General features: G+C 41.1%; 1 protein-coding gene across 1 annotated transcript in view; it reads right to left on the bottom strand.

Annotated features, from left to right (window-relative positions):
• MEF2B (myocyte enhancer factor 2B) overlaps positions 1–23762 on the bottom strand; it is a 67157-nt gene extending 43395 nt beyond the window's left edge. Inside the window, exon 1 of the mRNA XM_087703239.1 lies at positions 23558–23762. The gene's annotated coding sequence lies outside the window, so the exon portion shown is untranslated. The remainder of the gene's footprint in view (positions 1–23557) is intronic.
• Positions 23763–24109: the final 347 nt, after the last annotated feature.

The following is a 24109-nucleotide window of genomic DNA, read 5'->3' as shown; positions in this document are numbered from 1 at the left end:
ATCGACAAGCTCAGCATCTTAGTCACTGAGCCACCATGTCCCCTTTATTAAACCAAACATTCCTGCAACCGTTCTTCATATGTTTTTGTCTAATAATCTTTGGTGCTCTTCTCCGCCCTCTTTCTAGAGTCTCAACATCTGGATGCAGTATTCAAAGTGTGGCCTTACTAAGACATCATAGAGTGGTATAAACACGTCACATGATCTTGATTCTATCCCTCTGTAATAAATTTCCACATTTGAAGATAACCCTGATTTAAAGTTTGAATGATGATTCTCTTATCTGCTGGCCTGGAGTGCATGAGGATGTGCAAGGAAGTCAGAGGATGGGCTAAATGGTATATGAAGGGGCTAAAATGTAAGTCAAAAGAAAAGAATGGATGCCATTTGAGTTATTAGGTAATGGAAAAGGTAGTAGGTTCCCCTTGCACATATGTGCTAGTCGTTCCCGACTCAAGGGGGTAGTGCTCATCTTCGTTTCTAAGCCGAAGAGCCAGCACTGTCTGAAGATGTCTCTGTGGTCATGTGGCTGGCATGACTAAATGCCGAAGGCGCATGGAACGCTGTTACCTTCCCTCCGATGGTGGTTCCTATTTTTCTACTTGCATTTTTACGTGCTTTCGAACTGCTAGGTTGGCAGAAGCTGGGACGAGTAGCAATAGCAATAGCAGTTAGACTTATATACCACTTCATAGGGCTTTCAGCCCTCTCTAAGCGGTTTACAGAGTCAGCAAATTGCCCCCAACAATCCGGGTCCTCATTTTACCCACCTCGGAAGGATGGAAGGCTGAGTCAACCTTGAGCTGGTGAGATTAGAACCGCTGAACTGCCGAACTAGCAGTCTGCTGAAGGGGCCTGCAGTACTGCACTCTACCCACTGCACCATCTCAGCTCTAACTGGAGCTCACTCCGTTAGGCGGCGCTAGGGATTTGAACTGCCGAACTTTCTGACTGACAAGCTCAGCATCTTAGGCCCTGAGCCACCGCGCCCCTATTTGAGTTATTAGGGGTAAGTATTAACATAGGAATCCATAGCTTGTTGATTAATGGCATGTTATGCTCCAATGAATGGTGACAACAGGAGGACCGGATATACAATTTGGGGGATTTTGCGGTACATTCTGTGCAAAAAAACAAAAACAAAAAACAGTCAAATTAATCTACCAAATAGACACAAGGTGAGGGGCTACAAAAAAGGAGATGCTACCATTGAGAGACCCCGGTCTACTAATATTTACATACAGGGAGTTCTTGGGTTGCAATCATTCCCTTAGTGGCCGTTCAAAGTTACGACGGCCCTGTAAAAAGTGACTTATGACCATTTTTCACACTGATAACCATTGTAGCATCCCCAGGGTCACGTGATTACAATTCCGAGGCTTGGCAAGTGTCCTGGGGCCACATGATTCCCCATTTGCGACCTTCTGACAAGCGAAGTCAATTTGGGAAGCCGGATTCACTTAACAGCCGTGTCCCTGGCTTAACAACTGCAGGGATTCACTTAACAACTGTGGCAAGAAAGATCATAAAATGGGGCAAACGTCCCTTAACACGTCTCTTAGCCATGGAAATTTTGGGCTCAAGGACTACCTGTACAGGAAAGTGAATACATATTCATCTAAAGATAATGATTAATTTGATCCTTTATGAAAAAGTGAATTATGATGCTGCAGGAGCGATAATGAGATTCTGGAAGGTGTAGAGGCCCCACTTTTGGTGGTCCCAGGACTGAATTTTGAGAAAAACGTGAGTATTCCACTCCTCTGTTCACAATAGAATTCCCTATGTCACCAAGCTCGAAATTTTGGGCTTGGACAATCTGGAACTGCGCCGCCTACGTTGTGATGTAAGCACAGTTCACAAAATTGTCTGTTACAATATCTTATCTGTCAACGACTTCCTCAGCTTCAACCTCAATAATACACGGGCAAACAATCGATACAAACTCAAGGTAAACCGCTCCAAACTCGATTGCAGAAGATACGACTTCAGCAACAGAGTGGTCAATGCCTGGAATGCTCTACCTGACTCTGTTGCTACATCCTCAACACCCCCACAGCTTCAACCTTAAACTGTCTTCTGTGGACCTCACCCCATTCCTAAGAGGGGTTCCACCACAAAACCGCGGTAGACAAAAGCGCGCTCGACGAAAGCGCGTACGTGACGTCATCACAGCGCGACGAAAACATCGCGCTGTGAGCGGTAAATTTAAAATTAAAGCGAAAACCTTACCCTAACCCCCCCAAACCTAACCCTAAACCTAACCCTTAACCTAACCCTAACCCTAACCCTTAACCTAACGCTAAACCTAACGCTAACCCTTAACCTAACGCTAAACCTAACCCTAACGCTTAACGTAACCCTAAACCTAACCCTAACCCTTAACCTAACCCTAACCCTAACCCTAACCCTTACCTTTATGTGAATCGGCTTGCTTTAATTTTATTTTAATTTCAATTTAATTTATTTTTAATTTTTTTCGTCGCGCTGCTGATGACGTCAGGTACGTGCTTTCGTCGAGCGCGGTTTTGTCTACCGCGGTTTTGACGGGTCACGCCTAAGAGGTCCTTAAAGGGGGTGTGCATAAGCGCACCAGTGTGCCTAACATCCCTGTCCTACTGCCCCCATTTATTTGCATTCATTTCATTTGTTCATGTCCATGTCTATCATTTATACCCGCTATCTTGTACATGTTTGACAAACTAATAAATTACAAAACACAAATACCAAAAAGGATCACGAAAGAAAAGGGGAAAAAAAATGAGAGACCTGGAGGAGAAAAATTGCTGCCCCCCCCCCCCCAAAAAAAGGTGAGAGAAAAATATCGTGCAATGGGTAACGAAGAAAAAACATGGTTGCAGAAGAATGTAATGTAGTTTTAAAAAGGGCAAGGACTGTTACGATTATAAGAGGTTAAGAAAACGAAGAGAGATTTTTGAAGGAAACGAAAACGTGTTTTGAAAGTCATTCGTAGCGGATAAACAAGAAGGGTTCAGCGGAATAAATGAAAAATTTAAATATCATGAAATGATTTGGATGAAGCCACTGGCAGAAATACTGTAGATATTTGCATGGGGATAATAGTAATGAGTTTGCAATTTGTGCGCTTCAGTTAACAATTGCAGTGATTCACTTAACAAGAACGGCAAAACAAGTTGTAAAATTGGGGCCGACTCACTTAATGACCACTTTGCTTAGGAACGGAAAAGTTGGTTCCATTTTTGGTATAAGCAGAATCAACCTTCTAATTGCTTATATACGACAGCTGTTACAAATTGGTAATTTTCATTTAAGACCATGAAATTAATGTCTTTCAGAAGCCGCATTTGAAACTGACTGATGCAAAAAAACAAAAATTGCACTAGAAAACCTCCAAGGTCCCTTTCAACACTTTTATTCTGTTATTCAACAAAACTAGTAGCTTTTTTTTTTTAAATAAGATTTGAATTCGCATTACATACATTTCTCCAAAAATGTTAGGCTGGAATGCCATTTCCTTTCCTTTTGTGTCTATGGTTTGTGCTGAAAAAAACATTGCTGAGATCAGTGTAAACTAGCTAATAAAGTTTTGAGAAGTTAATCAAGTTAACTTGATTTTTTTAAAACAAGGGCATTTTCCTCTGTATTTAAAATGCAGAGTCAACCCCAAACAAACTGCCTTGCACTTGCAAGAGAATAAAGAACCTAGCAGGCATCTCAAATACACCGACATTCCAAACCTCGATTTGGAAACCCCAAATGTGTCCCTTGGAGAACTGCCCGGAGGTTTGTATTCCGCCATTCTCCCTGGTTTCGTTTGCGTTTCTAAACATTTAATCCTGGGAAGAATAATGTGGAAACAAAAGCCGAAAATAAGAGCGTCAGACCAAGCCAAGTTCAAAATAGAACAGACAGCAGGAAACTGCCAGCCCCGGCTCTGTTGTGACCACAAGAATAGGTAGCCAGGAAGAGAGATTCTCCCTGAGCAAAGAAAAAAAAATCTCCTTTCACACAAAGCTTCTGTATTTCTCTCTTATTCTCTCCTTAGAACCCAGGAGGCAGCCAGTGGAGCTAAGCTTGGATAACCTTTTCCCAAGGATGTGAGGACAGTTTGAGATTCTGTGGCTGTGTTTGCTTTGAGATTGATGCTTGGTCCAAGTTCTAACTTCATGTCAACCCCCCAAAGGATCCCTGGCCTGCTCTCGAGTTGCCATAAGAAAGAGGGGATGGGAAACCGATGAAATGGCACGGCAGCCAAAGACAGATGTACATTCCAGACTGATCTCTGTCAAGGCTGTATCCCAGGGTTACTTAACACTCCCGGGAGGGAGTGATCTCTACAACCTGGGAAATTGCCCCGTTGACTAATGTGATTGATGGCAGACCCTGGGGGGAGGGGGGAAACCGGGTCATGATTGGGCCGTAAATTACGTGGGGTCAGAGCTGGCTTAACTTGGGAATGTGCCAACACGAAGTTCCTAATAAATAATTGGGTTTCTTTTGAAGCTTGGCTCGAGGCTCATGATTTAATTAGGGCATCCGTAGTAACCCTGACATTTCAGAAGCTGCTCAGTCCAAGTTCTGACCCTAGACCAGGGGTGTCAAACTCAAGGCCTGCAGGCCGGATCCGGCCTGCGGGGTGCTTAGATCTGGCGTGCGGGGCCGCTCTGAAAACAGCAAAGGACCGGCCCACAGCGCCTCTGCCAGCAAAACTGGAACTCGGGAGGGCTGCATGCAGTCGTCCTGAACTCTCTCTTTGCTGGCAGAGGATTGCGGGAGGCTATTGCATCCAAAAACGGAGCTTGCAAGGGTTACGGGTGGCACGCCCAAGCTCCGTTTTTGCTGGCGGAGAGTTGCAGGAGGCCATCGCAGCTGAAAACGGAGTTCGAGAGCCCATTTTCACTGGCAGAGCGTTTGGGTCACCACAGGTTCCCTGACACAAGTGACATCAAGCTGTCCACACCCACCTTGGCCCTCCAAGGTGAAACACAACCCTAATGCGGCCCTCAATTAAATTGAGTTTGACACCCCTGCTTTAGAATTTCTGACTTTAGAAGTTCTTTTTCACACACAGGAAGAAGATTTGGGAGCCACCAAAGAGAAAGTCTTTTCTCCATGCTTAGCCCAGGAAGATTTCCTCAGTGAGGTCCTTGGTGTTTTCTGAGCTTGGTGGTTTTCTTGCAGATGTTTTATTACCAAATTAGGTAACCCCATCAGTGCTAGGAGGGAATAGGGTTTGCTCTCTTTTTTTTATACGAGTGGCTTGCTCTGCCACTGTTAATGGGAACGGTCTTGGTGGGGTTTTGAGAGTATTGTTTACTCTTAGCTTGCTCGCCTGCGTAGGTTAGTCTGCTCTATTGTGTTCCCTGTAGCTACTTATGGTTATGACAGCAGGACCTTAAAAAAGGTAATACAGAAGGACAATTGACTGTTTTGAGCTGTGATGCTGGAGAAGGCTCCTGCATATTCCTTGGACAGGAAAAGAGACTAATAATTAAATACTGGAACAGACAACAGTGGACATGTCACTGGAAGGCAAAATCATGAAACCGCGACTCACTTATTTTAGCCATGTCATGTGGGAGAATTTGCTGGAGAAAGCAATTATGTTTGGAAGAGTTAGCGGCAAAAAGAAACTAGGCTGCCAAATAACACGATGGCCGGTCACATCAAAGCTGACATCAGCCAGAGCACAGAAAAACTCAAAGAAATAGTGCAAGATCAAAATATATGGAGACCCATAGAATCACTAGGAGTGAGACATGACTGAATAGATAGCAGCAGCATCATGTTTGTCTGCTTCAGTAGTTCCTTGATAGGGGTACTGTTTACTTGATTGTTAGTCAAGTGTTAATCATGGCGTTAATTGCAACATACATACATAAATGTTCTACATTTAGGCAAGAAAAACGAAATGCACAGGTACAGTATGGGTGGTACCTTGCTCAATGGTAGTAACTGTGAGAGGGATCTTGGAGTCCTAGTGGACAACCATTTAAATAGGAGCCAGATGTGTGCTGCCAAAAAAAGCCAACACAGTTCTAGGCTGCATAAACAGAGGGATACCATTTTATAATGCCTTGATAAGGCCACACTTGGAATACGACATTCAGTTTTGGTCGCCACGATGTAGAAAAGATGTGGAAACTCTAGAAAGAGTGCAGAGAAGAGCAACAAAGATGATTAGGGGACTGGAGGCTGAAACATATGAAGAACGGTTGCAGGAACTGGGTATGTCTAGTTTAATAGAAAGAAGGACTAGGGGAGATATGATAGAAAGTGTTCCAATATCTCAGGGGTTGCCACAAAGAAGAGGGACTCAATCTATTCTCCAAGGCACCTGAGGGTAGAACAAGAAGCAATGGGTGGAAACTAATCAAGGAGAGAAGCAACTTAGAACTGAGGAGAAATTTCCTGACAGTTATAGAAGAATTAATCAGTGGAACAGAAGTTGCCTCCAGAAGTTGTGAATGCCCCAACACTGGAAGTCTTTAAGAAGATGCTGGATAGCCATTTGTCTGGAACGGTACATGGTTTCCTGCCTAGGCAGGGGGTTGGACTAGAAGACCTCCAAGGTCCCTTCCAACTCTGCTATTATATTGTATTGTATTGTATTGTACTCTACAGCAGGGGTGTCAAACTTGATTTCATTGAGGGCAGCATCAGGGGAGGCCAGGGTGGGCATGGCCAGCTTGATCTCAGGGAGGCCAGAGTGGGCATGGCCAGCTTGATCTCGGGGAGACCAGGGTGGGCAGGGCCAGCTTGATCTCAGGGAGGCGAGGATGGGCGTGGCCAGCTTGATCTCAGGGAGGCCAGGGTGGGCGTGGCCAGCTTGATCTCAATGAGGCCAGGGTGGGCATGGCCAGCTTGATCTCAGGGATGCCAGGGTTGGTGTGGCCAGCATGACATCACTCGTGTCGGGGCTCCTGTGGCCCAAACGCTGCCGAGTTCTCTTTTCAGCTGCAACGGCCTCCTGAAATCATCTGCCAGCGAAAATGGAGCTTAGGAGGACCACAGTTCATCTGGTGACCATTCAAAGTTACAATGGCACTGAAAAAAGTGACCATTATGAGCATTTTCACACTTATGACCATTGCAGCATCTCCATGATCGTGTGATTAACACGTGGATGCTTGACAAGAGCCAAGGTGGCGCAGTGGTTAAATGCAGCACTGCAGGCTACTGCTAGATCAGCAGGTCAGCGGTTCAAATCTCACCGGCTCAGGGTTGACTCAGCCTTCCATCCTTCCGAGGTGGGTAAAATGAGGACCCAGATTGTTTGGGGGCAATATGCTGACTCTCTGTAAACCGCTTAGAGAGGCCTGAAAGGCCTATGAAGCGGTATATAAGTCTACTGCTATTGCTATTGCTATTGACAACTGACTCACATTTATGACAGTTGCACGGACCCAGAGTCATGTAATCCTCTTTTACGACCTTCTGAAAAGGAAAGTCAAAGGGGAAGCAGAGCCTAACAACTGTGTTACTCATTTGAACACTGCAGCCATTCACTTAACAAACGTTGCGAGAAAAATCGTAAAATGGAGCAAACTCACTTAACAAATTTCTCACTTAGCAACATCAATTTTGGGCTCAACGGTGGTTATAAGTTGACGACGACCTGTAGTCACAATTGCCCTATTCAGTGTACATCATACATAAGAAAGCTCTAAAAATAAAATGAAAACACACATCCTTCTCATTCTATACAATTGAATTGAAAACCCCTGATACTGCATTAATATTGCACCATACAATAGAATTCAATATAGCTACTGCTCTGGGAGAGAAACTGTTCTTCAACCTATTTGTCCTTGTTTTTATTGTACCGTCTGCCAGATGGCAATAGTTCCAAAAAAAAGGGGTTATTATTTTAATATTTTTAAAATTGTTTTTTTAAATTAAAACATGATTTCAATATTATTTTAATATTTAATATTACAATGTATTCTATACTTTTGAAGTGGAGGAAATGCCCCAATATTTGTATGTTTATTTGCCCCAATATTTATATGTTTATTCGCTCCTTCACATACACAAGTATTTCTCAACCTTGGTAACTTGAAGATGTGTGGACTTCAACTCCCAGAATTCCCCAGCCAGCCTTGCTGGCTGGGGAATTCTGGGAGGTGAAGTCCACACATCTTCAAGCTGTAAAGGTTGTGAAAGATTAACACTCATCCCTGTCAATGAGCAACATATACTAAGCAGAACACAATTGTCTGCCTCAATTCTGGCTAATTTCTGGAGTGACAAAGAGTGAAAGTCACAGTTTATTTTCAGCGGGTGCCACAGTTCCCCATTTGCAGTTCCTGTCACAGGCCTTTTGTGCAAAGCAGACCGGGGGGGGGGGACGACAAATTTAGACAGGCGGGAAAAATTGCATTCTGCCTTCACAAAAGAACAAAAGACCTCTCCAAATCTCGTCTCAGATCTTCCCTGGAAGAGAGCAGTCTGTCTTTCAAAAAAATAATATATATTTTTTAAATGCAAAAGAGAAATACTTTGCTTCCGGGAAATATTAGTAGCCAGAAAAAGTTTTATTTATTGATTTATTAAATTTATACGCTGCCCATCTCAATATCCAAAGATGCCCGGTCTGCGGCAATGATCTGATCCAGCAAGCCTCATTTGCTTAAGATATTTGAAAAAAAAATAATAATATCTCACCTCTTCAGTGAAATGAAGTAAAATAAAATAAAATAAATAATGAAATAAAATCTTCGACCGTCTCACTAGCAATTTTAGAAACACAACCCTCCAATTATTAAAGAGCAAAACAATACATATCAGTCCACAGGTTTTCCTTTTTTTTAACAGTAACAATGTTTTGGCTTTTTAAAAAAACCGTAAGGCCTGAAATTGTATAGCCCTGTGATGGCAAACCTATGGCACACGTCAGCAGTGGGTTTTGGCTGAAGCTGCAACCGGTACACTGCAATGGGAGCTGGGCGTGCACCACGGGCACGGGCGCTGCGCATGCATGCACACCCACCTCCTGCAACGGCGGGGCATCGTGCAGGCACCGTATGCTGTGCGTGCGTACACAGGTGGCCCATTTCCTTCAATACGAGGGCAGGCGGGCCCTCCAAAGCACCATTCCAGTATGGTGGCTGCTGCTTCCATCAGGCACCGTTACCGGGGCGTACCACCTGCAACCCACCACTGGCGCATGTGCAAGAGGTGACACGCAGAGCCCTTTCTGTGGGCACCCGGGCCGTTTCCAGCTGTCCTTCTGCTTTCCGGCACACACATGTGTGCTGGCCAGCTAATCTTTGCATGTGCCGGAAAGCTGAAGACAGCTGGCCGGTGTGCAATGCACGCTCCAGCTACCTGGTCTTCGGGTTCCCGGCACTCCAGCACACGTGAAGACTAGCTGGCCAGCACGCATGCGCGCACCGGAAATTCAAAGAGCAGCTGGGCGGTGCACACATGCACACCGGTGAGCTGGTCTTTGAGTTTCTGGGCCCCGACACATATTGCATATTCCAGTTTGTGCACTCGGTGCTGAAAAGCGATATACCACATACGTACCACTGGTGTAGCCCAAATTAGAATCAACAAAGGGGCAAGTGCTATTTTGTAAGAGACCAGTGTCTAAGAGTTGAAGATATGCTTTGAAAGGTTAATAAGGAATGGAGAACAGATAGTCCTGGACTTACAACAGCTAATTTAACGACTGTTCAAAGTTACAATGGCACTTGAAAAAGTGACTCATGACCCTTTTTCACACTTATGACCATTGCAGCATCCCCATGGTCACATGACATCTGACCCTAGGATGCTACAACCACCACAAACACACACCAGTTGACAAGGGGCCAAATGTTGACTGTGTGACTATGGGGATGCTTCAACGGATGTTAAGTGCAAGGACCAGCCATCTTTTCTCAATGCTCTTGTAACTTCAAACAGTGGCTAAATGAATGGTTGTAAGTCGAGGACTATCTGCAATTTAACACTTAATAGATGGACGCTTTGGCTGTTTAGACGAACGGTACCGAGAATTTTTCTTAAAAGATAACTACCGTATTTTTCGGAGTATAAGACACACCTTTTCCCCTCAAAAAAGAGGGTGAAAATCTGGGTGCGTCTTGTACACTGAATACAGCATTTTTTGCCTCCTGAAACCCCAATTCCTTCACCAAAATGGCCGTGCATAGTCTTTAGGAAGCTTATAGAGTGCTCCTGAGGGCTGGGGAGGGCAAAAAAAGAGCAAAAAACAGCCCGTTTTTGTCCCCCCCCCCAGGAGCACTCTACAAGCTTCCCAAAGCCTCTGCATGCCTTTTTTTTTTTTTTTTTGCAAAATGCAAGGCATTTTGTGAAAAACAGTGGTTTTTTTGCTCATTTTTGATACCACCACCCCCTCCCAGGAGCATTCTACAAGCCTCCCAAAGCTCTGCATCCCCCCCTTTTTTTTCTTTGCAAAAAATGAGGGGTGCAAAGGGTTTAGGAGGCCTGCAGAATGCAAAAACATTTTTTAAAAAAAATTGCGTCTTCAAATCATGGTGCATCTTCTACTCCGGTGCCTCTTATAGTCCGAAAAATACAGTATCTTGCAATCACTTTTACAAGGCTACTGAATTCCATGCCCAACTATAAGACCCAACATCTGAAGTACAGTATGTGATTTACTTAATTAATGAGAGTTTACTGTATTTTCAAATTATATTTGATTGTTTTAACTTTTATGATCTGGTCTTAAGAGTCTGTAATAAACTGTTTGTTTAATTGATAACCTAACAATTAGATAAGTTTGCAAACCATTCTGTTTATTCCCCGTTGTTTGCTTATCTAACTCTGAAAAAGGGGGAGCTATATATTAAATCTAAATAATAATCATAAGGAGACTAAAATGCCCAATCCATTCTGAACATCAGGCTGACTCTATGATCTACCAGCCAGTTGTTATACCAATTACAATTGGAGTCCTCAGAGCAATACCTAAAGAACTCCCTTGATATCTGGAAATACTTAATTTATTAGGTCTGAACAGCTTAATTTTTTTAAAAAAACCACCCTGCTTGGAAGTAGTTGGAGGAAAAAAAAACCCAGAACTTTGCTTTTATATATAACTGCAACAAGACTTTTGTATACACCGAAATGAGACTTACAGATTCTCACAATGGAAGAATGGATGGTGAAATTTAGTGGAGTTGGTTGAGATGGCAAAATTAACTACTCTGATTCAAGGAAAGACTTTGTCAAATCGTGTTTCTAAGTGGAAATCATTTTTGGACTTTTTGCTAGAAACTGAAACAAATGCAATATTAATTGTGAGATCCGACGATTAACTTTTCTATGATTATAGAAATACTGCATAATATGAATTTAGATCAAAAGTTAATGTATTTTATATTTGTAACTATATCAAAGAAAATTGCCAATTACCTTTTTTCTACTTCTTTTGTTCTTTCCTTAATCCTTTATATCTTCCCCTTCCCTGATTTTTCCTTTTCCTTCCTAAAATCCTTGCGTATTTTATTTTTTTTGCAGAGTATACGTAGTTGAAAAGTTGTTTTTTTAAAAAACAAAAACGAAATTCTACCCTGCTTGGTCCTGCCTATATTATTAGAGACGCTACCTTAATAATTGTTATGTCCATGGTTAGAGACTAAGTTTGCACCAGTCTTAAGATTGCAAATTTAATTTTCCACACATAATAATAACAACTCTCAGTGAGGTACTACATTGACGTGGTTATGGGGTTTGTGTGCTCTGAGGAAAATGGGAGCTAGGCCAGAGGTTCAACCCGGAGGTGGTATTCAGTCCGTTCTGACAGGTTCTGGAGAACCAGTGGTGGAAATTTTGAGTAATTCCGAAGAACTAGTTAATACCACCTCTGACTGGCTCTGCCCCCATCTATTCTCTGCCTCCTGAGTCCCAGCTGATTGGGAGGGAATAGGGATTTTGCAGTAACCTTCTTCCGGAGTGGGGTGGGAATAAAGATTTTACAGTATCCTTCCCCTGCCACGGCCACCAGCCATGCCCACCAAGCCAAGCCCAGAGAACCAGTAGTAAAAAAAATTTGAATCCCACCACTGGTTCAACCATACTGGACAGGTCTCATCAGGGGAGTCAGACAAAGAGTGTCTCTCCCATAAAAAAAATATATGGTGAGACGTAAATTACAGAAATCCATACCGGCCTGGTCGTCGCCCAGATTAACAAGGACTGTACTAGATGTTGGAGTTCCTGGACATCTGGTGAGAAATGGGCTGCAGGACTCCGGATTGTTGGCTGAACAACTCAGGCGCTTAGCAGCTGCAGAACTACTGAAAGGAAACATGTAGTTGTAAATTGTAAATCTACAGTTAAGAAAGCAAAGGTAGTACCAATAGTAATAGGTGCTTTGGGTGCAATTCCAAAAGAATTGGAGCACCATCGATAATGACAATCAATACACCATCTGTCAATTGCAAAAAAGCAGCTTTACTCGGAACAGCTTACGTCCTGCCACAAATATCTGTAACACTATCAAACACCCACATCTGCTTATCCCAGGTCTTTGGGAAGGACTCGACAGGCGGACAAAAATGCCAAATGCACTCTGAACATCTGGCTGACTGCAACGAACCCTAATAGCAATAATGTTGAAGGCCACTGGTTCTCTTTGCTTCCTGCTTCCTTTTCATAACTGGAGGCTCAGCAACATGGATTTTTTTGGAGATGATGATGGTGTTACATGCCAGGATATCACTCTTAAATGTATGGTATTTGCTAAAGCATTTCAGAAATTACTTGTACAGTATTTCTTTTTCATAGCGCAATACAAAAACAAAATGAACTATAACGTCAAGAGGGAAAAAAAGAGACCAATTATACAGTGAAGGGGAAAAAAAGGTTATATATATTATGGTGACTAAAATAAACTAAAAGAACTAATTCCACTAGTGGTTAAGACACTGGATGGAGTTTTAATCCTAATTGAAGCATGAAGCCAGCTGGGTAACTCTGGGCCTCTGCATGGAATTGCCCAAATCAAGATTACACGAAATGCAAACTAAAAAACTAAAGATTTTTTAAAAAAGAACCACAAAAAAACCCTGTTAATGGAAAGAGAAAAGAACTATATAACATTCATTGGTAGTAACATAAAATGTATTCAAATCTTTATTAGATCTAGATGATGAATAAATATATTGCTTTACCGCCTCATTTTCAAAACAGAGACTTTTTAAAAAAAAAAAGTTTCACAGACCCAAACCCTAAATCCGTTACTTCAAATCAGGTTCTTTCCATTTACGTAAAATTATCCTCACTGCCCTGCTCCTTGGCTTGGTAATGCCAAAGTTCATCATAAAATGTACGAGGCAAAGAGGTTTCAAATTTCATACAAAGACAGCACACACACACAAAAAAAATCTAATGTTTATCTAAAACATTATTTAACAGGTTCGACAAAGTTGAAAAAATATTTTCTGATGATTTAAATTTCATTTTTAAATCATACATCTACTTTGTTTGTAAAACATCTAAATCCATTGATCATCCAAACTTGGATATTCCAATTTTTGGTTCCGCAATTCAAATATATAACTACAATTAATTTTCATCTTACTTTTACTATGCATTTTTACTTTCTGTTCACGTGCTGCATCTCTTAAGGATGCTAAAATTGCACAAGTGTTTTAATATCTGGGTCTCGGGCTGCATATTTTAAATTACCATAGTAAAATATTGCCAAACAAATGGTGCAAGTCAATCATATTCAAGGTTCAATCCCTTTAAGTCATTAAAAATCAACTGATCTAAATGTTTTTATCCCTTTTGTAGTCCCAGGCATTCCAGGAAAATATCTGGTTTGCTGTTTTTAAATCTGGATTATTCCACAATGAAATTTCTCATGTAATTCAAGTTCAAAACCTCATCGTTTACCTATTTATGAACAAAACGTAGCTAGCAATTTAAAGACTGGAATCGAAACTCCATGTTTAATATATCTAGACCTTAAAACTTGCCAAAAATTCAGAGGTATTACACACTTTGGAGGCTATGTAACAAAATGAAATTCAATGGTGAAAATGCCTACATTTAGGTAAGAAAAACAAAATACGCAGGTACAGTATATGTGGCACCTTGCCAGGGGTGGGTTCCTGTACCGATTGGTACCGGTTCGCTTCGCGGGCGGCCTTATTTTTGAGGTGCAGGAGGCGGTGAGCATGGTCACCTCCTGGCTGCTGCTGTGTTGCAATATTTTCGGGGAGGGCTTATTTTCATCGAAGGGCTTATTTTAGCGCATGCACTCAAAAGCCCGATTGATCTTATTATCGGGGGAGGTCTTAGTTTCAGGGGACAGAGTATTAGTTCAAAAATGCAAAAATCGGTCCAGGTTTGAGTCCCCTCTTGAGCCAATAGAGTCCTTGGCTGAATTTGGCCAATCCTTTCTTCCCTCTCAGCCCAACAGCCAATCAGGTGTAGTGGGAAGATGCTGGACTAGGAGCAGGGAGACCCAGGTTCCAAACCCTTCCTTAGTCACAGAAGCTCATTGGCTGAATTTGGACCAGTCCCTCCCTCACGGCCCCAAAGCCAATGTGGCTGACTTCCAAACCAGCCTACCTTACAGGGTTGTTGCTGTCGGGATAAAACAGTGTTGGATTGGACTGCATGAAACTCTGGAGAAGATATAAAGCTTAGATAATAGATAAGATCACCAAAGGGAAATACAATGTTGCTTCAAGCAAAGCTCATTTTTGGAAGGACAATTGGCACGTATGTGTAGCACAGTGATGGCAAACCTCCGGATTGTAGTGCACATGGACGCCCAAAAATCCGCTGGCTGGCACGCATGCGCACACTGATTTTTGGCATTGCCGCATGTGCTAATTGTCTCCTGCGCATGCACGCCAGAACACAAACAGGCAGGCCCATGCATGCTGGGTGACATGGCTTGGTGTACCACTTTGGCCATGAATGCCACAGGTTCACCATTACGGGTATAGCAGTCCAAGGGTGCTCCAGCCTTAAAACCTTGCTTACTCCTGGTCTTATGAATGGGTCAGCCCTAATTATAGGATATTTCTTCCTTGGAGAACTAAATGACTTAAAGTAGTGGAAGATATTTGATTAAGATATTTGAAGAACACATGGGGGAATGCAAAAATCTGGAAGCCATGGCTTCGCTTTCTAATTCAATCACGCCCATTTCAGGTTCAAAAAAAGCCAGGGGCTCCAGCCCCAAAATAAAATCGTTGATTTTTTAAATTAATTCTTACAAGGGCTGAATCACCCAGGACTAAAGTTAGCAGCCCTGGGAAACTTTCCATCAATGAAAAAGTCACTCTCCTGAGAGTGAGGTTTTTTCCGGAAATTAATTTCAGGCAGTGAGGCCAGGGGAGAATTCGGAGTCATAACTCTGCCCGTGGGGGAAAAAAGCAGGAATTGAACCCGGTTCAAGCAACAGATCTAAATGGGGAAAAAATCCCAGGCACATCACATGTGAGCTAGCTAGAGTCTAAAAATCTAGGATAGAAGTCGTCCTCGACTTATGACCATAATGGAGCCTGCCCATTGTGGTCAGACGTTGTGATGTTGGCCATTGGGTGACCAACTTAATTTTATGACATTTTTATGGAAGTCATTAAACAAACACCATAGTCATAGAGTGACTGTCATGTCATTTAAGGAAACCCATTGTTTGCTATGGGGCATTTTTTTTTTAAAGTAATCTTTATTAGTTATACATTTTTTTAAGAGTAAAACATACAAATACAATTTTAAACATACAACCCCCCCACCCCCCCACCCCCGCGGTGACAGTCATTCACAGCCCAACTTTTTTTTTTCCCTTCCTCATTGTTAGGTCTCTAAGCCACATCTTCTCATTACAAAGTTCAGGGATCTATTACAATACCCATGTTCACTTTTAACTTTCCCCGTTTTAAGTCCCTGCTGTTCTCCTTGTCGCCCACATATACCATAAGTTCCAGCTAAGATAATGTTCCGTTTCTCCTTTGTCCCTCAGCCAACCCGTCATTCTGTCCATTTCTGCACATTCATAGATCTTTTTAATTATAGCATCTTCCAACGGTATGGTAGTGGATTTCCAAAATTGTGCATAAGTTATTCTTGCGGCCACAATTATATGTAGGCTCAAATGCCATATTGAGGTGGCACAGTGGGTAGAGTGCAGTACTGCAGGCCACTTCAGCTGACTGTTATCTGCAGTTCAGCGGTTCTAATCTCACCGGCTCAGGGTTGACTCAGCCTTCCATCCTTCCAAGGTGGGTAAAATGAGGACCCAGACTGTGGGGGCAATATGCTGACTCTGTAAACCGCTTAGAGAGGGCTGAAAGCCCTATGAAGCGGTATATAAGTCTAACTGCTATTGCTATTGCTATTGCTAATTGCTCATGTTTTCTGGTTTAATGCTTAGTAGAAGGTTCTCGGGTCTCCATTCCATGCTTGCCTATGGGGCATTTTTTTTTTACAACAATGGGAAGTAAAGGATGGTTTTTGGTAAAAATATCATAAATGGTGGTCACAAGACCATGGGACATTGCAAATGGCCTGGGGACCAGATGAAGAAATTCCATGGCGGAGGTGGCTGCTGGGTTGATGGCAGACTCTGCCTCCTCACTTCCAGGTCTCTGGTCTCCACGCACCCATCTTTTTGATTTATCATATTAATGTACAGTATTATTCTCATTGTGTTCGTTTGTCATTGTTCCTGTCTCTAGGGGGCGGTGCTCATCTCCGTTTCTAAGCTGAAGAGCCAGCGCTGTCCAAAGACGTCTCCGTGGTCTTGTGGCCAGCATGACTGAACACCGAAGGTGCACGGAACGCTGTTACCTTCCCACCAAAGGTGGCTCCTATTTTTCTACTTGCATTTTTACATGCTTTCAAACTGCTAGGTTGGCAGAAGCTGGGACAAGTAAAGGCAGCTCACTCCATTACATGGCACGAGGGATTCGAACCGCCGAACCGCCGACCTTTCTGATCGAAAAGCTTAGTGTCTTAGCCACTGAGCCACCGTGTCCCCCTTTTTTGCTTATTGTCCTATTATTTTACTTCTCTTCTATACTGTTTATTTTTCTTTTTATTATTTTAAACCATTTAGAGTAGCTCCATGGCAAGATAGGTGGCAAATAATGTTAACATATAATAATAATAAATAGCCATAATTGCGGGCAGATTACCATGCCCCCCCATGTTCAGTCATGTGATTGTGGGAGGGAGCAGCCGGCCATCGGAACCCCATAACTGGGTTATAAGTACCTTTTCGGGATCCCATTGTAACTGTATGGTTACTAAGCAACTGGTGATAAGTTAAATACTACTTATATCTAATTCTCTTCAAACAGCCCCCAAATTTGAGATATAGTATGATTTTGAGGGAGAGACAATTGAAGGCAATGACCCACGTTGTAAAAAATTATCCTAGAGGTTTCTTGTCCACAGTTTTAATATTACTCCAGGGCCTGGCATGAACCTTTTAATTTTTATTTATTTATTATTGAATTTATTTACCGTTTCTTTCTGTCTATTCAACACTTGCAACTCTTTATTTTGGAACTTCTATTTATACATGTGTGCACTTAATATATTTATACTTGCTTATCCATCTTGCCTGGATTAAAAAATATAATCATTTAGAAATGATGCAGATGTAAAATGTAAAAATGATGCAGATGTAAAATGCATCACTTTAAATATATATTCATATCTCTTTACTTAAGGCTACAATTGTTTCTGGCACTTTGAGCATTTCACAATAATTTTAGGAGAAGGTGTTGGTTTGTATCGTGCTGACGAAACTGAATTTGTCATTTTTGGAAAACAGAAATGCTCTCTCATCAAAACATAATGTTGCTTGTTGGTTTCAGTGGGTTCAAGGAACACCCTACTGACAGCTTTAGTGGCTCATCCAAAAACATTAAAAGAGTTCAAAGAAGTCATAATAAAGGTACAGAAAATTATGTTGAATAATTGTACTAATAGCCTAGACCGGTGGTTCTCAACCTTTTCTTCAACCACGAACCCCCTTTAAATACGTTTTGTAGCCATGGACTCTGGCCACAAACACCCCCCCCCCCATATAACTCAACATTTTTTCAAGATTTTGCAGTCCCCCTGTGACATCGAGGCCCCCCCAGGGGTGCACGGACCAGAGTTTTGAGAACCACTGTCTTAGATGAATCCAAGATGATTCAATAAAACCTTTTAAAACAGGGCACCAAAAGAGATCCTATCAAGATACAACTGAATTTATTTGCTTGGTTCGGAGAGCACATTCCCCCTCCATGAAAATGTAGTTTAGAGCTGGCCTGCTACCAGTCCCAAGTTGTTGAATCTGCATATTAGCTTTTATTTTCGGTGTCAGGCTTAACTCTGAAAGATACGAAAATCAGAACAGGGAACTCTGCCTCAGAGAATGAGCAAAGGTTATTTCCTCATCGCTGAATTGTTACGTCTCTCACATTATATACCCTGAACACGGAGTTCAAAATAAAGAGATCCGTGTTTGAAAACTCTGTTTTCTGGAAGACACAAACGGCAAAGGGCTTGACGCCGCAGACATATATTTATATACATACCCATCACACAATTCCCTTCTGGAGTAAACAATTGTATGCCTGGCGCCCCAAAGGAGTAAGAAAGAATAAGTCAAAGAAATTAAAGACAAAATAATTAAAAAGTCACAGGGCTAAATCCTGTTCACCCCGACACCGTTCACATGTACTTCTTCCTTCTGTTGCAATTCTTTGCTGCTTCTACTTACAGGCTTTATAATGTTTGTTTAAAATACTTCTCTCTTTTTAAGGATCTTAACCATGCTATTCAGAGGCCGTCCCTTCCTCAGGTCCTTTTGCTTTTCCTTCACTCTTTCAATCCTCCTTCATTCTTTCTATAACAATTCAAGCATATTTTATACTGGTACTCGCTATATCCAATCCACTTTCATTTAATTGTACACCCTTACACTCTCGGAGTGAGATGGGCAATTTCTAAATCGGGTATATAAATAAAATAAGTTCAGTGCCCATTAATTCTTGGTCTCTCTGCTGGTTGCTTTATTATGCGTACTTCTTAAGTATTCCAGTGCCACTGCATTTAATTTAATTTTGATTTCTCCCATTGGGCCCAATTCTAAAGTCCGTTTAAAGAAAAAGAAGCCGCTTCCTTTTCTGTAGAGATTCTGCCTTCTTTCAATATACATGGACCATATAGTTACCATTCTAGCAGTATTTGCACATCTGAATTTCTTTTCATCTATTTCTATTTTCCCCATCTTTCACAAAAATGTTTTTAAGATACCTACAGTCCTCGATGTCAAATTAGAAGCACGCTTGTGCTGTTCGAACCATTATTGCGTCTCAGCTTGCCAACGAACTAGGGGGGAGGGAAGAAGGGGGAAATGGAATATAGACACTAGACATCAAGAAGACGAGCCATGGGAACCAAGGACACTCCAGCAGGAGTGTCAAACCCCAAAGACATTTTCTCATAACAATGCCATGACATTTAATTGGACAATGTGACCTGCACTAATAGGGGGAGGGGGAACTCTATACTTCATTTATATGAATTGCATGGGAATTAGCTAGAGCTGGTTTTACTTTCATCAGTGCCGAAATGATGTACTCAACAAAGTTTTGCATTCAGAGATTGGATCATCTTGATCGTGCTTGCTTGCTTGGGTTTGTCAGTCAGAACCTTGACACTCAACTTACAACCATTCATCTCGCGAATGTGCAAAGTTATAACAGCCCTGAAAAAAGTGACTTACAACCAGTCCTTGTACTTACAACTATCACAGCATCCCCAAAATTTGATAGTGCCCAAAATTTGCTTGGCAACTGGAATGTATGTATGACAATAGTGGTGTCCCAGGATCATATGGTCGCTATTTGCAACCTTCCCAGCCAGCTTCTGACATAGAACGTCAATCGGAGAAGCTGGAGTGACTTCGTGACCATGTAATTTGCTCAACAACTGCACTGATTCGCTAAACATCTATGGCAAAAAAGGTCATAAAATCAGGCAATACTCACTAAACCGCCTTGCTTAGCGATGGAATATATGATCCTGGTTGTGATCGTAAGTTGAGGACTACCTGTACATTAATTCATTTATTTGATCTTGTTTTTCATCATTCCTAAATAACCTGAAAATATTCATTGAATTCGTTGCATTTCCCTATCAAAGCACAACTATTTTGATTGTTGATATCATTATTTTAAGGATGATATAATTTGTGACTTCATACAATCTAACATTTGTTGTAAATATAAATCCTTTATATTCTAGATACAAGCTTGGACCAATCATTTTCTCTCAACCCAATCCAAGAGTTGCTTTTATGGGAAAACTAGGAGGAAAGAGTATTGGATGTGTTTCCTTATTTATAAAAATAATAAAAGCGGGATTTTAAAAAACCCTTAAAATGTATATAATAAACATGTACCCTAGTTTTCAAATTCAGAATTAAAATCTCATGTTGTCTAGAACGTTGCAAAAAGTTTCTCCAATCTTAAAATGGCTGCAATTATGAAATAAAATGCACTACTTTGTACCACAGTATTCCAGAACACAAGGCCTAGAAATATTTGAGTTCTCAATTTTAAAATCTTATGGTGCCAAATTAAACCCAATTATTATTTACATTAATTATCCATTTTATTTTGAAGCTTCATTACTAGTATATACTTGTATATAACACACACACACACAAACTCTAAATCAATTTAAAAATATTTCCCAACTCTTTGCAAAGGACATGAACTACAGAATCTTCATCCTTTCCCAGAAAGGAACATCAAACAAAATTGACAATGTAGTAGTATGATAAACTGGGCAGGACCGTATCATTTCAGTTACTGCAAAAGGATTTGTAGAGATAGAATATTTTAGAGAGCTAAATGGTGGGAGACTCAGGACTTCTCCATGCAGTGCATACCTAAAACTATGGAACTCACCAACACAAGATGTACGAACTCGGAACAGCTCTAAAAGAAAATTAGAGAAAAATCATGGCTACAAGTTGTTGTGGTTAGAAATTACATCAACATGGAAGCCAAGAATATTTCAGCTCCCAATTCCTAATTAAGGAATTATGGCTTCACAAAATTACCATGCTAGGCCTCAATGCAAGACCTTCCTTCCTTCCTTCCTTCCTTCCTTCCTTCCTTCCTTCCTTCCTTCCTTCCTTCCTTCCTTCTTTTTTATTATTTCATATATCTGAATCACCTACCTGCCTTAAAGAAGGATTCTGACTGATGCGTATGAAAATGAAAATGTTATTAATTCAAATTTTAGAATTATTTAAAAAAAAACAATAAAAAGTTTTTAAAGAGGCAAGAATAATTAAACCCTGTTTAAATTATGTGACAAAGGTAAAGGGAGATTGCACCAACCAACACGGTGTGCTCCTTTGGGTGCCCCATCCGAAGCCGCAGAGCCATGTTTGAACTCTCTTTCGGAAGGCTACAAGAGTGGGGGCCTGCCTCACCTCTGGGGGAAAATTATTCAGCAGAAAAGGATTTCTTCCTAGACCCTTGCTATATAGATCAGTGCTTCCCAAAGCTGGGTAAATTACCCAAAATTGGGGGAAAGTATTTTTTTTCTTTGGGTAACGACCTATGAACAAATCAGGCATCACAGCGCAGATATTCACACTGACTTTAAAATTGCCACGTGTACTAAACATAAGTATGCCTATGAAGATGAAAATTGAACGCATCAAAGATAATTTGTTAAAGTGACATAAAGATCATCCCATGATATTATTTTCATCATGCCGGTAGTCCTCGAATTATAACCATTCCTTCGGCGACCATCCAAAATTACAACTGTGTTGAAAAAAAGGGACTTACAAAGTTCGCCATGACTTCCTAATAAGCGGTTTTGTGTAATGAAGAAAAAAAATGGGTAAGTAACTGGTATAGGTTTTGGGTTGGATCCAGTAAAAGATCTTGATCTAAATCTGTCGCTGCCTGATGGCTTCCATGTGTCTTGCCCAGAACGAAGAATTTAAGCCATGCTTGTTTTACTAGGAACAATTTGCCCCAAACATGAGAAACTACGGTAAGAATGATATTTATAAAATTTAATAATTAAGCCCTCACTTCCCCCTCTAGGATATTGAGGCTGGTTATACAGTTATGGAAAATTAGATCCCGAATAGAGGACTCCCTTCAAGAAGATACCAATAATGGTGGTAATAATGTTATAATTGCAACGGAAACAATATCTTATATTTCAAGGGTACGAAGGTCACATTGCTTATAATTGAAAGAATGTGGTTAGTTTTTTGTAAAAATTATGAATTATATTGTTGATCATCAATAGGTATGTTACTAAGACTCTTAAATATACAGTGTAATTTGCACCCAGGAAATCTAATTGAATTTGGCACGAGACTTAAAAAAAACAAGACGGTTCTATTGTCTATTGCTCAAAATAACTTCATATATCATAAACTTTCTTTAATGAACAACTACAGTTAACTATTATTCCACACTGCAACTAGTGCGACTGCTATCACTGTTCATCTGCTTATTTATTAAATGTGTAACTATCACAATTGTTAATTAGGGGACTCTGGTCTAAAACCAAATTGTAGACACAACTTTTTGATTGTGTTTAGCATATATATAATATATATATTTTTTGAGATGGGCGGCATATAAATTTTATAAATAAATATCAAACTTCTAGCATTCCCAATTTTTTGTTCCCTCGCCTGGACCAATAAATATATATCTCTATATCTCTATATCTATCATCTATCTATCATCTATCTATCTATCTATCTATCTATCTATCTATCTATCTATCTATCCCTTCCCGTTGGAGTTGTTCGCCGCCCTGAATCCCTTTTAGGGAATAGGGCGGCATATAAATAAAATGAAACTTCAAAAATGAAATAAAATAAAATGAAACTTCAATCTATCTATCTATCTATCTATCTATCTATCTATCTATCTATCTATCTATCATCTATCTATCTATCTATCTATCTATCTATCTATCTATCTATCTATCTATCTATCTATCTATAAACCCTGTAGACGTGCTTTGCGGTCAGAAGCTGGCCTTTTGCTAGTGAATAAAAAGAAATTTTCCCGCATCATTTTAATAAGATCCCCTCCTGAAGATTTATTTGCAGGGTCCTGTCCAAAAATAACTTCCCTGTTTGCATCAGATCCAAAACAAGACGTTTATTTGTAAAGATGCTACTGAAACAATCTGTAATATTTGAGAGGCGTTTGATTGGAAGTTTTTTATCTTTCTTTTTTACAGCATTCGCTAAGTTTACATGTTTCTCCTCTCTCTCTCTCTCTCTCTCTCTCTCTCTCTGTGCTATTTTTACCTTTCGATAAGTCATAAACTGTTATCCACTTTTTGGATCCCTTCGTTTTTTCCCCACGGTGATGAACTCGTCGCTGACCAAAAACAGAGTAAGTAATCCACTTCTTTTACCACTTCACACTATTTAGAAAATTGAGGGGGGGGGGGGGCAAGCAATGATAGGGAGGGGAACCTCTAGCTTTCAAACCCCCTTTCCCCCTAAAGCAAATCCCCCTAACTTGTCCCCCTCTTAATTCTTTACGGATTAGCCTCCCGAATGCTTTACCTTTTGCACACCTGCGCTCAGGTGAGTTGCTGCTCGCGTTTCCCGCACCAAACTCCCTCCTTCAGCAGCCAACGCTCTGCCCAAACCTCGTCGCCAGTGCCGGAGAAGCTTCTCTTTTGGCAAACAGCATTGCGTTTAATTGCAAAGCGCGAAGAGAAACGAAACAAAAATATTATATATATATATATATATATTTGCAAAGCGCATGAAAGGTCCCCGCCTGGGCAATTTCGCGCCGGACTTTGCGTGAAACAGTTCGACCCGGACTGGAAAGGATGCTCTTTTGCATTAGAGGCCCCGCCTACTCCTTCCTCATTGGCTCTGCCGCGACGGGTAATTTGCATTAATGGATTACATTGAGGAAATTAAGTGAGCTAGCTGTTATAGACTTTACGGACCGCCCCAAACCAGATGGCTTCTAGCCCCGCCCACAACGTGGGTTTTTTTTTTTAAAGGAAAAGACATTTGTGGTCGGTTTGAAGCCTGGAATTACATTCTCACATGCGCACACGTGTCGGGAACGAGGTGTTTCTAAAAGCTCTTTGATTAAAA

The sequence above is a fragment of the Thamnophis sirtalis genome, unplaced genomic scaffold (genome assembly GCF_051295495.1).
Source record: "Thamnophis sirtalis isolate CommonGarterSnake01/CBP01778 unplaced genomic scaffold, rThaSir2_p1.2 scaffold_1, whole genome shotgun sequence".
NCBI classification, from domain to species: Eukaryota; Metazoa; Chordata; class Lepidosauria; order Squamata; family Natricidae; genus Thamnophis; species Thamnophis sirtalis.
This window is presented reverse-complemented; position numbering and strand designations above follow the sequence as displayed.